The sequence below is a fragment of the Sciurus vulgaris genome, assembly GCF_902686455.1.
Source record: "Sciurus vulgaris genome assembly, chromosome: 9".
NCBI lineage: Eukaryota > Metazoa > Chordata > Mammalia > Rodentia > Sciuridae > Sciurus > Sciurus vulgaris.
In genome coordinates this window covers 67,221,321-67,238,675 of record NC_136469.1, presented here as the reverse complement: position 1 = coordinate 67,238,675, position 17,355 = coordinate 67,221,321, and the positions used below count along the sequence as shown (strand labels likewise).

At 35.5% G+C, this 17,355-nt stretch overlaps 1 long non-coding RNA gene across 1 annotated transcript; it reads left to right on the top strand.

The window, feature by feature from the left end:
- The first annotated feature begins 14,276 nt into the window (after positions 1-14,276).
- LOC306669187 lies at positions 14,277-14,907 on the top strand. Its single transcript, XR_013766051.1, has 2 exons — positions 14,277-14,592; positions 14,632-14,907. It is a non-coding gene; the product is annotated as an uncharacterized lncRNA (long non-coding RNA).
- Positions 14,908-17,355: the final 2,448 nt, after the last annotated feature.

Genomic DNA, 17,355 nt, shown 5'->3' with positions numbered 1-17,355 from the left:
CAACCTGAATCATTTCAAACTTTTCAATTCTTGTGAAGACATGTGATTTTTTCCTTTCATTTGACCACTTAGAGGTCATTGGGGTATTATTAACTGGCCTAATTTCATTATTGTAGGGAATAGGGTAGCCCAACTCCCAGTTGGTGAAGCAGTCCAAACATTTATCAAATAAGTTCACCATCTCATATGGGTATGACTCGTGGCACCACAAAATAATTACCACAAGAACATCAAAGTTCATTGATCACAAATCACAATAACAAGTGTATTATTAATGAAAAACTTCAAAACATTGTAAGAATTACAAAATGTGCTATAGAAACAGAAAGAGAGCACATGCTGTTGGGGAAACAACACCAACAGACTTGCTCAACATAGCATTGCCACAAATCTTTAATCTAAAAAATTGCAATGTCTGCAAAGCACAATTAAGTGAAGTGAAGAAAAGCAAGGTATTCCTATGTATAAACTCATTTGTCTGCATCCTAAGCCTTCATTTCTGCCAATTCATTGAACCATGGCATGAAAATAATCAGAAAAACTTGTCTATATTGGACGTGTAGTTTTTTCTTGTCATTATTTAAATAATGCAATAATAATACAGGATAACAATTATTTACATTGAACTTACCTTAAATTTGGTATTGGAAGTAGTCTAAAGATGATTTAAAGCATGTAGGAGGATGTGCTTAGGTTATATAGTATACGAAATACTATGCCAATTTACATAAAAGACTTGAACATCTGCACATTTTGGAAAGGGAGGAAATGGCCTAGAAACAATCTTCCATGAATACTGAGGAAAGACTATATATAAAAAGATTTATATATATATTTATGTATTTATATTTATACACAATTTATACACAATTGTGTATAAATAGTGTATAAATATATATACATAAATATAAATATAAATACATTGTGTATAAATATATATATATTTATACACAATTTCTCAAAAATCACAAATATCAATAAAGTATAAAAACACACACATTATAAAACTTAGACTTTATTTATAGTCATGCTGATTTTGTGTAACTCTGTATAATATTTGACATATTTGTATCCAAAAAATAGTATTAGTTTTGTTTTACGTAGTCAAGAATAGTTTGTATTTACTCATATATTTTGGATATTTATCTCAGTTTTTTGTATTCATCCCCTATCTTTTTGAGGGAACCCATATTTTTTCCTGAAATTGTTTTATTCCTGGTTTTGTGTCATGTAGCATTGTGTATGAAGCATTGTGTATCAAATTTTAGTGTTCGCCTGAAAATCACCATTTTATTCCGTTCGAGTTTCTGCACATCCACCTGATTGTGGCCAGGGTCTACTGACAACTAAGTTCCCACATGCTTTTATTGTCAACTGACTGCAGTGTGATGTGAAATGCCTGACTCAGGTACCAGTTAGTAGACAACTCATTGGTCTAGGATATCTCTCAGTTGGAAAGACCCAACTGAGATTTCATTCCATACAGTGTTAAATCATTTCCTATGTTAACTAACCATTTTTCACATGTTGATTTCACAGTTCCGAAGAGTGACAACAAAGCAATTCCCCATGAATAAACCTTTATCAAGCTCTGTTTGTTTCATGTTTGACAATTTCCTTTGGCCAAAAAAGTACACCTGTGTACTAGTTTGCTAGGACCGTCATAAAAAGTTCTGCAGAGAATGTGACTTAAGTAACAGAAATATACTCTCTGAAATGGAATGAAGATGTCCAAAATTAAGTTAGTAGGATTTATTCCTTCCAAGGGCTGTGAGGGAAGAACTGGTTTATTTCAGCCTCTTTCCTTATTTTCTTTTCCTCTTTCCTTGTTTCATTTATTTTCCTCTTTCCTTGTATATGGCCATCTTCTCCCCTTTCGGCCTATATCTTTGTATTCTGATGTCTCCTTTTATAAAGACACTAGTCATATTTCATTAGGATGTAATAAGTTCCCTTTAACTTGTTTGCATATAGAAAAATCCTATTTCCAGACAGGTCACATTCTGAGGTACTGTGGTGACAACTTTATTGCATGCATTTTGGGGTACACAAATCACTCCAAAATAATTTGGCAAAAAGATTCAACTGATGGTGCAATCGACTCAGCTCCCATCCTAATTCAAGAATCTGCAACAACAAATCCCAAGGAGTTAGATAGAAGGAAGAAGTTATTAATTACTTTTATAATCCATAGCAATCCCAAATCGTCCTTTTTCTAAAAATTATTTTTAATGTTTTTTCCTAGTGTGAAATTGTAAATAACAAATTCATTCTTTTTTGTTTTTTGAAAAATGTCTTCACTTTATTTTCCAAGTATATTTCCAGTAGGTATAGAATTCTAGTTGCCTATTCTTTTGTCATTTTAAAAATGCCATGTGGCCCCATGGTTTCTGAGGAAAAGTTAGCCTTTATTTTCATTATTTTGCTTTGAAGGTTAGATGTCTTTTATTCATGGTTGATTTCATAATTTTTCTTTGACTTTGGTTTTTGGTAAATTTGCTTCTAAAAATGTGAATGGAATATGGACAGATCACTATGACTTATAGCTCTAGCAAATTTCATATTTTGTTGTGTCTGACATACTTCTGGTTTCTCTTTCATTTATTGAAGAAAAAAAAAGAATCTCAACTGAAAGCCTGGGATACTTACCAGGGCCCCTACTCTTTGGTAAGTTCTGACCTTTACGTTTTTTCTCTTCAGAAAAATGTATCTCTTGTGCTTTTCACTTAACATTTTATTCTCTAATTAATTGTGTTCTACTTGAAATATCAGTGATTTGCCCTAAATATAAATAGATTTAGTATCAGCAAATTCCTCAAAAGTAAATTTGTAAGAAGAATACCAAGATCACTTCTTTATAGTTTTCTTTGATTCAATGTTTGACTCTTCAAATCGTGGTTGTTTTGTCAGCTCTGAGCTCCATTTTTTATCTACAAAGCCACAGGCTCTAGAATGTGCTTTCTGTTTGACATTTATGTTTAGTATAGTGAATGAGCAAATGTCACAATAGGAAACGAGATGTCAACTTCACCTTAATATGCTTCTTCTCTTACAGAAACTTTGCCCATCCTGATCTGGTTGCCTTAATTGCTTTCTAATATCTGTAAACACATTTTTAAAGTATTTTAATCCAATTTTTAGATTGCAGTGGTTATTAGTAGTATGGTTAGTGTGGTGTTCTCTACTCTGTATAGAAACAGAAGTACCTGTAACAAAGAAGACAAAACCACATTTGGACATACACATAAACACAAAGACATACACCATATAAATTAACTAGGGGCCATATGATATCAAGGAATAAACTTCAACGTGAATTAGCTGAAATTTAAACAGAAATGTTGTATTTTTGTGCAACCTAATCACTAAATGTGCAATAGAGATGTCATGTCACGGTTATCTTCTCACAGGGCTGCATGGCCTACTTTTCATTGATTGCTAGTTTTACACCATTATGTTCAGAAAAACTACTTGGCACAATGTTCCAAATGCAGTTGAGAAGCTGTTGGGTGAACTGATCTGTAAGTTTCTGTTAGTTTCATTTGGTCTAGAGTATAGTTTAAATGTGAAGTTTCTTTGTTGGTTTTTGGTCTGGACAATTTTCCTATTGATTAGAGTGGGGATTTAAAGGCTATACTTTGTTGTATTGCAGTTTATCTATCTCTTTGATCAATTAACATTTGTTTTGTTTATGTAGGTGTTGTGATATTGTGTGCATACACGTTCAAAACTATTTTGTCTTCTTGATGAACTGACTTCTATCATAAAGGAATGAACTTTGTGTCTTTTTTTTTTAACTCAAAGATTTATTTGATATGAGTAGCTATCTGCTCTTTTTGTATTTCTATTTGTGAGGGATCTTTTCCTATTCCTTCACTCTCAATAGGTGAATGTCCTCATAAGTGAAGGGAGTCTCTTGTCGGAAGCTTAAAGTCAGATCTTGTTTTGTTTTGGGGTTGCTATTTTTGCTGTTGTTCATTTAGCCACTCTGGGTTTTTTCATTGGAGAGTTTATTTGCCTTTGAGTAAATATTGATAGGTAAGAACTTAGGACTGTCCCTTCATTAACTTTATCTAATTGTTATTTAGATCCTTTCTTCCTCTCTTTCACTCTTTCCATCTTCTTTTGTAGTTGAGTGATTTTCTCTAGTAGAACGTTTTGATTCCTTGTTTTCTCTAACATATCTATCACAGATTTTGGTTTGTAATTTCTATGAGGCTGAAGAAAACAATTGCACTTAAAGCATACTATTTTAGACTGGTAACTTTGATTGCTAAAAAAAATTGTACCTTAAATCTAGTCCCCACCACATTTCAAATTTTTGATGTGACAATTTTATATTTTATGCTCTATATAATTTAACAAATTATTATAGCTATTATTTTAATTGTTGACATTTAGTCTTCATAGTAAAATATAACTGATTTACCTGCCTTCATTTTATTTTTAGAATATTCTGAATTTGACCATACAACTTTTACTTTTGCCATTGAATTTTAAACTTTCACACACTTTTGTGTTCCTTGTTAGCATTCTTTTCTTTCTGTTTGAAGAATTCCTTCTAGTATTTAATTTAAACCAGGTCTAGTGATAATGAACTCCCTCAGAATTGGTTTGTGTGAGAAAGTCTTTATCTCTCCTTTATTTCTGAAGGAAAGCTTTGCTGGGTACAGTATATTTTATTGACATATTTTTATTTTCCTGAAGAATTCTGAATATTATATCCCACTCTCTCCTGACTTGGAAGGTTTTTACTGGGAAACACTGAAAACTATGTTGGGGCTCCCTTGGATGTGATATATCTTATCTCTTGTTTTTCTTTTTTTTTTTTTTTTTTTTTGGTTTTTTTTTTTTCTTTTCAATTTTGTTAGTTTGATTATGATATGCCTTATGCCTTTCTGAACTCTTTTTTGAGTTGAACTTAGTTGTTTAACTCAGAGCTCCTGAAACTGGATGTTGTCATCTTTCTGCAAATTTATAGTTTTTTCTCCAAAAACATTTCCTAGGTATTTTCTTTTTCGTCTCCTTCAGGAATTTCTCTTTTACAAACGTTAGGTTGCCTGATGTCTTCCAATAATTACCATAGGTCTTTTACATTCTTTTTATTTATTTTATTACTTTTCCTCTGACTAGATAATTCATATGCCCTGTATTTTGTGTTCACTTTCTTCTGCTTGATCAAGGTTACTTTTGAAGCTTTCCATTGAATTTTTTTTTTTTTCACACTGAATATTGTATTCTTTGTTTTAAGAATTTCCAATTGGTTATTATTTCTATTTATATGTCCAAGTTCCCTCATTTCTTAATTATCATTTAATTTTGTATATGTCTTTTTCTTTGTAATTCCTTGAACTTCTTTAAGAGAATTATTCTAAATTCTTCTATCAGTCATTTCATAGATCTGTTTTTCTTCTGAATTCATTACTTAATCTCTACTGGTGCCTTTAGTGGAGGCATGTTTCCCTGATTTCTATAACCCTTGCCTCCTTACAATGGTACCTGAACATTTAAGGAGACAATCACCTCTTGTAGTCTTTTCAGGTGCTCTTTGGTGAAATTAGGCCTTTATGATTTAATACCAGAACACAACTGCTGATATGTCACTGTTTTCTGTTTTAAGAAAGAGTTAAGACACACCAAGGTCGGACACCATCACTGAGCCTGCCTGCCCCACACAATGAGGTCGGACCCGGCACTGAGCCCCTCAGCCTGCCCCCACACCAGGGACAGAGGCCAGTAGCTGAACCTGCCCGCCTGCCCCCCTACTGCTGAGGAACACTGTGCCTGCGTCCATGCTGACTCAGGGCACCCTTGCTGGGGCCCCACAGCATCTTTGGAGGCTGGTGGAGTCATTTTGAATTATTATTTAGGGCATAGTCATCATCATTGGAAGGACGGCTCCCTTCCTGAGATACCCACAGGAGACTGCAGGCCCTTTCACAGGTACCTCTATTTACTCACTTACATCCTACACCCTTCCCCATCCTCTTGTTCACAACTGGAAATACTGTACATAGTAATCAAACTGATTCTGTTCATTACAATAATGTTTAAGTCTTTCAGGGGCTACCTGGTTAAGGGCTGCATTTTCTCTGTATTGGGTGCTACTGGTATTGCTCTCCCCTTCAAAGGAGAGGTAGTGGAAAACTTCAGGGTCATAAAAAGCCCGCAAGGGGGGAACTTCAGCATCTCTGATCTTCACTGCTAAGGGGAATATATAGAAACAGTATGAAAAAACAGGGGAAGAAAATGTCCCTAATAAACCAAGATGCTATTGTGATAGATCCAATGACAACATAGCAGAAGAAATGACAGAAAAAGAGTTTAGAATCTGCATACTTAAAATGATCCGTGAAGCAAAAGACAAGATAAGAGAGCAAATGCAGGCAATTGATGGACCATTCCAGTAAACAGTTAAAAGAGCAAATGCAGGAAGCAAAGGAACACTTTAATAAAGAGACAGAGATTCTGAAAAAAAAAAAAAAAAAAACCAGAAATACTTGAAATGAAAGAAATGGTAAACCAATTTAAAAACTCAATAGAAAGCACCACCAACAGAATAAATGTTGTGAAAAACAAAAATCTCAGACAATGAAGAGAAAGTATTTAATCTTGAAAATAAAGTTGAACAAACTGAGAAGATGTTAAGAAGTCATGAATGGAAACTCCAAGAACTATGGGATATAATGAAAATATCAAATTTAAGAATTATTTGGATTGAGGAAGGCACAGAGATACAAACCAAAGGCATGAACAACCTGTTCAATGAAATAATATCAGAAAATATCCCAAACCTGAAAAATGAAATGGAAAATCAAATACAAGAGGCTTAAAGAACACCAGGTTCACAAAATTACAACAGATTCACACCAAGATACATGATAATGAAAATATCTCACATACAAAATAAAGAGGATTTTAAAGGTTGTGAGAGAAAAGCATCAGATTACATATAAGGGGAAACCAATACAGATATCAGCAGATTTCTCAGCCCAGACTCTAAAAGCAAGAAGGGCCTGGAACAATATATTTCAAGCTCTGAAAGAACATGGATGCCAACCAAGAATCCTATATCCAGTAAAACTAACCTTCAGATTTGACAATGAAATAAAATCTTTCCATGATAAACAAAACTTTAAAAATTTACAAATAGAAAGCCTGCTCTACAGAACATTCTCAGCAAAATATTTTGTGAGGAGGAAGTGAAAAACAACAATACATGTCAGCAAAGGGAGGAACTGCCCTGAAGGAAAAGTCAATCAAAGGAGAAATCAAGTCAAGTTAAAAACAAAAACTAAGCCAAAATGACCAGGAATACAAATCAAATCACAATAATAACCCTGAATGTCAATAGCCTAAACTCAATAATCAAAGACATAGACTGGCAGATGGATTGAAAAGGAGGACCCAAAAATATGCTGCCTCATATTTTTCTATGAGACTCATCTCATAGAAAAAGACATCAACAGACTGAAGGTGAAAGGATGGGGAAAAACATACCATGCATATGGACCCTGTACAAAAGCAGTGGTCTCCATCCTCATATCAGATACAGTGAACTTCAAAACTAAGTTAGTCAGAAGGGATAAAGAAGGACATTTCCTACTGCCTAAGGGAAGCATAAAACAGCAAGATAAAACAATTTTAAATATTGCCCCAAACAATGTATGTATATCAAACAAACCCTTCTCAATTTTAAGAATCAAATAGACCAAAACAAATCAATAGGGGAAATTTAACACACCGCTCTCACCAATGCATATATCTTCCAAACAAAACCTGCACAAAGAAACTATCGAACTAAATAATACAATGATGTAGACTTAATGGACATTTACAGAGTATTTCATCCATCTTCGAATGAATTTACTTTCTTCTCAGCAGCTCATGGATCCTTCCCCAAAATAGACTATATGCTATGCCACAAAAAAAGTCATTAGTAAATCCAAAAAAATAGAGATCCTACCCTGTATCCTATCAGACCATAATGAAATGCAATTAGAAATGAATGATGAAATAACAAACAAAAACTACTCCTACACCTGGAGACTAAATAATATTGCTATTGAATGATGCAATGATAATAGAAGACATTGGGAAAGAAATAAAAAAAATTCTTAGAGGTAAATGAGAACAATGACACGACATATCAAAATCTCTAGGACACTATGAAAGCAGTACTAACAGGAAAATTCATTGCATTGAGCTCATACACCAAAAATATTAAAAGGCAACAATTAAATGACCTAACATTACATCTCAAAGCCCTAGTAAAAGAAGAACAGATCAACACCAAAAATAGTAAAGACAGGAAATAATTAAAATCAGAGCTGAAATCAATGAAATTGAAACAAGAGAAACAATTCAAAAAATTGACAAAACAAAAAGTTGGTTCTTTGAAAAAGTAAACAGAATTGATAAACCCCTAGGCACACTAATGAAGAGAAGGAGAGAGAAATCTCAAATTACTAGAATTCGTGATGAAAAAGGAAAGATCACAACAGACACCATTGAAATACATAACACAATTAGAAGTTACTTTGAAAATCTATACTCCAACAAAATAGAAAATATAGAAGACATTGACAAACTTTTAGAGACGTATGATCCTCCCAAACTGAATCAGGAACATGTACACAAACTGAACAGATCATTTTCAAGCAATGAAATTGAAGAAGCCATCAAAAGCCTACCAACCAAGAAAAGCCCAGGATTCAGCCAAATTCTACAAGAGCTTTAAAGAAGAACTGATATCAATACTCCTCAAAGTATTCCAGGAAATAGAAAAGGAGGGAACCCTTCCAAATTCATTCTATGAGGCTAGTATTACTCTGATACCAAAACCAAAGGCACATCAAGGAAAGAAAACTTTAGATCAATATCCCTGATGAACATAGATGCAAAATTTCTTAACAAATTACTGGCAGATCGCATACAAAAATATATTAAAAAGATAGTGCACCATGATCAAGTGGGGTTTATCCCAGGGATGCAAGGTTGGTTCAACATCCGGAAATCAATAAATGTAATTCATCACATCAATAGGCTTAAAGTTAAGAATCACATGATTATTTCAATAGATGCTGGGAAAGTGTTTGATAAAATACAATGCCCCTTTATGCTTAAAACAGTTGAAAAAATAGGAATAGTAGGAACATACCTCAACATTGTAAAGGCTATCTATGCTAAGCCCAAGGCCAACATCATTCTTAATGGAGAAAAACTGAAAACATTCCCTCTAAAAACTGGAACAAGACAGGGATGCCCTCCTCATCACTTTATTCAACATCATTCTTGAAACACTTGCCAGAGCAATTAGACAGACCAAAGAAATTAAAGGGATACAAATAGGAAAAGAAGAAAATAAGAACTAAAGCTGTCACTATTTGTTGATGATATGATCTTTATATTTAGAAGATCCAAAAACACTCCACTAGAAAACTTCTAGACCTAATAAATGGATTCAGCAAAGTAGCAGGATATAAAATCAATACACATATATTTATTTCTAGTTCTATTTATAAGTGATGCATTTCTATTCATAAGTGATGAATCCTCTGAAAGAGAAATTAGGAAAATCACTCCATTCACAGTAGCCTCAAAAAAATAAAATACTTGGGAATTAATCAAAAAAAAAAAAACAAAAAAAAAAGGCGAGAGACCTCTACAATGAAAACTATGGAATACTAAAGAAAGAAATTGAAGAAAACGTTTGAAGGTGGAAAGATCTCCCATGTTCTTTGTTAGGCAGCATTAACACTGTTAAAATGGCCATTCTACCAAAGGCACTATACAGATTCAATGCAATTCCAATTGAAATCCCAATGACATTCCTCATTGAAATAGAGAAAGCAATCATGAACTTCATCTGGAAGAACAAGAGACCTTGAATAGCCAAAATAATCCTGAGTAGAAAAAGTGAAACAGGAGGTATCACAATACCAGACATTAAACTGTACTACAGAGCAATAGTAACAAAAACAGCATGGTATTGGCACCAAAATAGACAGACAGACCAATGCTACACAATAGAAAACACAGAGACAAACCCACATAAATACAATCCTCTCATACTAGACAAAGGAGCCAAAAACATACAATGGAGAAAAGATAGCCTGTTCAACAAATGGTGCTGGCAAAACTGGAAATCCATATGCAATAAAATGAAATTAAACCTCTATCTCTCACCCTGCACAAAACTCAACTCAAAATAGATCAAGAACATAGGAATTAGACCAGAGACCCTGCACCTAATAGAAGACAAAGTAGGCCCAAATCTTCATCATGTTGGCTTCGGATCAGACTTCCTCAACAAGACTCCCAAAGCACAAGAAATCAAAGCAAGAATCAACAAATGGGATGGACTCAAACTAAAAAGCTTTTTTCTCAGAAAAGGATACAATCAAGAATGTGAAGAGAAACCCTACAGTGTGGGAGAAAATCTTTTCCACACGCACTTCAGATAGAGCACTTATCTCCAAAATTTATAAAGAACTTACAAAACTTTACAACAAAAATACAAAGAACCCAATCAATAAATGGGCCAAGGAACTGGACACTTTACAGAAGAAGACACACAGGCAATTAATAAATATATGAAAAAGTGTTCAACAACTCTAGTAATTAGAGAAACGCAAATTAAAACAACTCTAAGATTTCATCTTACTCCAATTAGAATGGCTTTTATCAAGAACACAACAATAATAGATGTTGGCATGGATGTGGGGAAAAAGGTACACTTTTACATTGCTGATGGAGTTGCAAATTGGTGTAGCCACTCTGGAAAGCAGTGTGGAGAATCCTCAGAAAACTTGGAATGGACCCACCTTTTTGACCCGGTTATCCTACTCCTTGGTTTATACTCAAAGGACCTAAAATCAGGAAACTACAGTAACACAGCCACATCAATGTTTTTAGCTGCTCAGTTCACAATAGCTAGATTGTGGAACCAACCTAGATGCCCTTCAACAGATGGATGGATAAAGAAACTCTGGTACATATATCCAATGAAATACTATTCAGCCATAAAGAAGAATAATATTATGGCATTTTCAAATAAATGGATGGAATTTTTGAATATCATGCTACGTGAAATAAGCCAATCCCAAAAAACCAAAGGCTGAATGTTTTCCCTGATAAGTGGAGAATGATATACATTGGGGGTGAAGGGGGTGGGGAATGAGAGAATAATGGGGGAACTTTAGAATATGTGGAAGGGAATGAGTGGGGGAGTATGAAAAATGGTGGAATGAGACAGACATCGTTACCCTATGTACATGTATGATTACATGAATGGTATGAATCTACATTGTATACAACCATAGAAACAAAATGATGTACCACATTTGTGCACAATGAATCAAAATGCAGTCTGTAAAAAATTAAAAGCTAAATAAAATAATAATAAATTTATAATTAAAAATTGAAGTTACTTAATTTCTTAGTCTGGAAGCTGGAAATCAGACAGTGTTCTGATCTAGGATCTGATGTGGGTCTCTGTCTGGCATTTAAATGGCTCTCCCCTTCTCGTCATGTGTTCACTTGAACTTTTCTTAACATAAACATATACAGAGAGCTCCGTTTTCCTCTTTTCATAAAGCCATAAATTCTATTGGATTATAACTTCATTCTTATGATCACATTTAATTTTACCTGCTAGAAGTCTCTTCTCCAAAGAGGGATTTGAGGCTTCACCATATGAATTTAGAGGGAACAAAAAGTCATTTCACAGTTATTATGTGATATAGTTAAAAATAAATATTATTTTGTTGGGACTAATGACACATTAACTAACTCAGGCTGACTCCTTACTCCCTGGCAAGTGAGCAAGATCAAGGCTCAAAGGCGGTTTCAAAGGATAATGACGATAAACCGGGCCACCATTAGGGATTGGTTAACAACAGTTCCGCGAACGTGATCAGCTCGTGCTTGCCATATAGTCCTATGGGACTCTCACCTGCGTGAATTCTCCGTGCCTTGCTCACCTTTAAGGTGATTGGTTCCCACCTAGCCCCCACCCTACATAAAAACTGCGTGACTTCCTCAATAAACGAGTTCCTGCTCTGACTGGTCTCCCTGATGTGTCTGATTGTCCTCCATTGGAGGGCTGCGAGCGGGCGGTCAGTCAGCCCTACCTATCCGTTGGGGAGTGTCCCCTTCCCTTATCGCTGGTCGAGAAGAGCAAGGGGGCTTAAAACCCCAACATCTGGCGCCCAACATTGGGTCCCTCAAGGCTGATCTGCAGCCAAAGGGAAGAGGCAGCTTCAAAACCGAAAGTACCGGCAGATCAGGCCAAGCGAGTTCCAAGGTAAGGGCATCCCTGAAAAGATGGGGCAAACACACACCACACATGACCCTGTGCTCTCAGCTCTTAGACTCATGTTGAAGAGTAGAGGCATTAAGTGGTCTGATACACAGGCGGAAAAAGCCTGGGACACCTTTACTCTCTTTACTCTGATGGCCCCTTGGCTTCCTGCCACTAATCTTTTTGATTGGTCCACATGGGATCATGTAGAACAACATGTAGGGAAATCAATTTAGAGGAGGGTCCCCCATTAAGAGTCTGCCCTACATTATCCGCCCGTAAGGCCTGCTTCTCTCCAGTACCTCCCAAAGGGGGCTCCAAGTTTCTCCCCAAAGAGCCGCCACCTAAAGAACCACCGGCTCTTCCCGTTGCTTCTTCTTCCAGAAACTTGCCACATAGTAAACAATGTTGGGAGACCTTTAATGAGGAGCCCAATCCATCTCCATCCGCTCTTCCCAAAGTTGCGGAACCATGAGGGCAGCCAGCCTCTACACATAGGGAGGGCCCACTACCGCCCCGGGGAAGCTCATTGCTGCCATTTTGTATTCTGGGGCCACATCAGACTCCAATGAAAGCCCTCGCCCTCCTCCTTCCAGATGGCGGAAAATCTTCACGGTGGCCATTTTATGATACTGGGCAAGAACTCACAGACTCTAATTCCCCCCTCCCTGTATGGCCTTCCCGGTAAATGTTAAAATGTTAGTTTGGGAAGGAATGACTACCCATCACAAATTGGCCTGTGTAGGGATGAAAGATCGCTCCATGGGAAGGTGGATTGTGGCTACCAAAGATATTGGCACACAGCTTCCGCAAGCGAGCGGGCAGATGGAAAGAGATTCCTTATCTTCAAGTCTCTTCTTTCTTGTGCTTCTATGCTCTTCCTGCCAACTCAAACGCCTCCTACTTCGCCCCCTCTTAATCCCTCCTCCTCCTCCAACTTTGACTCAGCTGTTTCTGCTTCCGTTCCCCAGCCCAGCCCACCTAGTCCTCCTGCCAGGAGGTCCCACATATGCCAGTGTGGAGGGAGTAACCAACCCAACCATGTGGCATATCGTAGTAAGGAGTATGATATAGTAGCCCCAGTACCCACAAGTATTGGGAGATAATTGTTTCACAGTTTTTTGCGTCCAAACGTGAATTGATTACTAACCAGGAATAAGGGTTAAAATGCCCTAGGAATCGAGTTTCTGCTAGAACATTTTAACCCCTTTCAGATCCAGATCTCAGTCAAGATTTACATTGAAATGTAAATGGAGGAAGCCAGAAGACTCAGTAGGAGACCCGTCTCAAACCCAAGAAAAAAAAAAGAAAAAGAACAAAAAGAGTCTTACCTGAACTCCAGCAAAAGTAAATTTTATGGTGCTTTACTAAAGTAATTAATGGCTGTATCATTTTTCCAGGTATCCTGGTTTTTTTGAATTCTATTTTTTTTTTTTTGAGCTCATGACTTTTTTGATCAGTTCTATTTTTTTATTCAACTAGAGTTTTTGACCATCTGTTACATTGCAATGGAGATTCACCTATAAAGTTACAAGGCCTTTGATTTTGTGTTATTTGTATGTAGTGCTGTCTGATGTCATGTTTTGTCTGTATCAAAACTGAGCACTCCTAAAATTAAAATTTAAAAATGGATCCAGATACTTTTAATTCACATGATTTAAAAAGGTTCAACTTAAATTGGGTAAAGTAATAAAAGTAAAATGCCTTCAAAAATAATTCACAAATCTCAAGGTGGTCAAACTAATAAAATATTGATGTTAATAAAATGTCTAATATCAATTGTTTCTAGGACTTGTCTTCAACAGGAAAGAGATGGCAAATACTGTTCAGGACACTTGTATAATATCTTGGTTCTTTTTAGGAAAATAAGTGAATTAGAGTTAATATGTATGGGATTACTCAAATGTGTTTTTAGAGACATCTGATGAATTTACAAAGTTAAAATGCTGATTGTTAAATAACATTGAGTACTCTTAACTCCTTAAATTCCATGGGGTAACATACTTAAACATTTTTGGTGATTTCATAGGTTGGTAAATAAAAAGGGTTTATAATTACTTTGTGTCTTCACTAAACTAAAAACAAGTTTACTAAGAGTTATGTCTTAACAAGTGCAATTCTATATACAAAAGGTCCCAAAAGTTTCAACTGTGTTTCAATTAGAGTACTATAAATAACAAAATATTTAATCTTATTAAAATAGAGTAACTTATCTAAATTCAGAAATTTCATAAGAGTTGTTTCAAAATGTGAACAAAAAGGGGTCAACAGGAAAGAGAAAATAAAAGGTTCTGGGTATGGAAACGTATTTAGTAAAAGGGAAAAAGAAATGTTTCTGGGTAAGAAAGTGCTTGTGTGATGAAATACATGAGGGTCTAAGTAAGTGCTAAGAAAGTCTATGTAAGTAAAGGGCAAATTTCAACAAGTTTGCATGTAACTAAGATGGTTGTATGTATGTGAAACAGTTAAAGCTATTTAAGGTTTTTCCTAAGGTGAAATACTAATGTTCTAATATAAACCAAAGTTTAATCTATATGGTAAAATGACAAGGATTTCTTATAAACACTAATTTACTCTTAACTTTGTGTCTATTAAGTTTTATTCTTTAGAACAATTAGTCTTAAAAATTGGGATATACACTTATGGTTAAACAACTGTTAAAGTATTGTACTATGTTACAGAGTCTAAATTTTTCTTTAGAAACTAAATTTGGTAAGATAAGTGTCAAGGTAATTGTGAAATGGTCACTCTTCGTATATTAAATGTGTTCATATTTTCCAGGTATACAAGTTTTTAAAACAGGAAATTTATCAAGCTGCTATTCTTCAAATTAAACTTGTCTGTAATGCTGCAATAGTTATTTTAAACTTATAAAGAGTAAATTTTATTGGGGATTTATTTCTATCATTTAATGTTCTATTATAGGACCTGTTATCAATAGGGTATATGTAAAATTTGTTACTTTTTACACTGAGATAAAGAATTTTAAATGTACATGTATTTCTAAACGTTAGAGCCTGATTTGTTTAAAGGTTAATATTGTAAAACATAAAAGCATTTTGCCACTTTGTCACACAAAAGGAAAGTTAAAAGCTCTCTCAGCCTTTCTTCAATTTACGTTTTAGATATAATGTTAAATTGTGTTAACTAGTGTTCATATAGACTCAGGAATAGATATGTAAACTTCTTAAAATGACATTTAAGAAAGAAGCAAAGATCAACATCAGAATTAGAACACTTAAGATTTGTAAAGAGCCACGCCTTACCTGAGATAAGGCTCTGCCTCTCACCTTACTGCATATTAGAATGACTCCAAAGTAAGTCAGACTTCAGCTTATTTAAAGTTATAGTCAAAAAATTGGTTTTTGTTGTAAAATTACTATGATCTCAAACAGGGGATATAATGTATAGCTCAGCCAAAATTTAAGATAACTATTATACAGGCTGAATATATCGTTTTACTCCTGCTAATTTCATTTTGTAAAACTGTTACCTGTTAATGTTTTGCAGAAGTAGCTGCTTCCAGAACACACAACCTAAGTAACTTGTGATAATAAGCCATCACCTATAGAACAGATAGTGGTGACTTCCAGTACTAATACAGATAATGTAAACCCCAATTAGATAAAAGGGGGTGAATAACGGTAAAGTCATAGACATTGAAGTTAAAGCCCAGTACTCTTACTTTATGACTGGTGAGACTGACTTGCTTGATGGTTAAGATCAAACTTGGAGATTGAGACAAGTCAGTTTGACCAGCTTGATCTTAGACACCCAGCAAAACAGTTAAAACCAAAATATAGCTATTCTTGGGCATTTAAAAGAAATAATAAATATAAATTAAGATGTACACTTGTGTTAGTCCACTAGAATAAAGACTAAAAGCTACATAAGAGAGATTCTTAGACAAATGTGCCTGATAACTATCAAGAGAAACTGCCAGAGTCAGAAGTATTTAGTCAGTTTAAGGCCTGCAGACCTTCCTAAGCTACACAGGTAGACTTAATCTATGTTTGCTAGTATGATTATCTAGCCCTAAGTAACAGAAGTATAGAGATCTCTACTAAACACAGGTTATACCAATAAAGGTATATTTTACAAAAATCAGATGACATTAAGTAGCTTAACTATATTTTCTGGGGATATCAATGACATTAAGAGTTAAATGTTGTATTTACATTCCTGATAACCTGGACAATGTTAAACTTCCCAAATAAAGGCCTTGCCCTCTCCAGCCTTTGTTAGGCCTTATTATGGGAACAATTTCTCAATTCTTCCACCTCTTGATGAGAAATTGACTTCTGTCATTTTCATGATATTCATTGGCATGTTCCAGATGCTGCAACATTTACTTTGTACTAATCTCATTTCAGTAATCATGTCTTTTTGTTCTTCTCTCCTAGAAGCACCCACCCCCAGATGACTTCACAACCTGCTCTTCCCCAACCAGACTTCCCCAACCTTGGACCCCTCGATTGACCCAATTTTTAAAAAGGAACTCCAAACTGCATGTCCCTCGCTGCCCCCTTCCAGCTTCGAAGCAGCCAGAATGATCAGCGCCCCCTTTTCCTTACAGCAGTTAGGAGTTCCTAAAGCAAAAGGGGGGGGGGGATGAAGCCAGAATTGGGGACAGGCAGTTAGTGTAGAAATAGGGGATCGGTCAAATCAAGGAAATGAAGCCATGAAGCCATCTGCCTCTGGAAGTTGGAGATTGTTCCTGGAAGAATGGAATGTCAAGGGTCTCCAGAGCCCATTGATTACCAAATTTACCTGCCTTTATCAAGGACTGCAAGCATGGAGCTGCTAATTAATGCCCCCTGGGCCCTTATCTGCCTGAATCACCTTGGCCCTCCCCCTGCCTATGGCTTCTCACTTTATGCAAAACCAGGCCTAGTCACATAGGCAGGAAGGAGAGATAAGGGGGGTGGGGGAGAGAACTGGAGAACAAAAGAGAATTTAACCTACAAAAGATGGAGGGTGCGCTCACTTCTTGGGACTTTAGAACATCAGCCATGGCCCCCTTCTTCCTGATGGGAGAAGTCTGTATTATT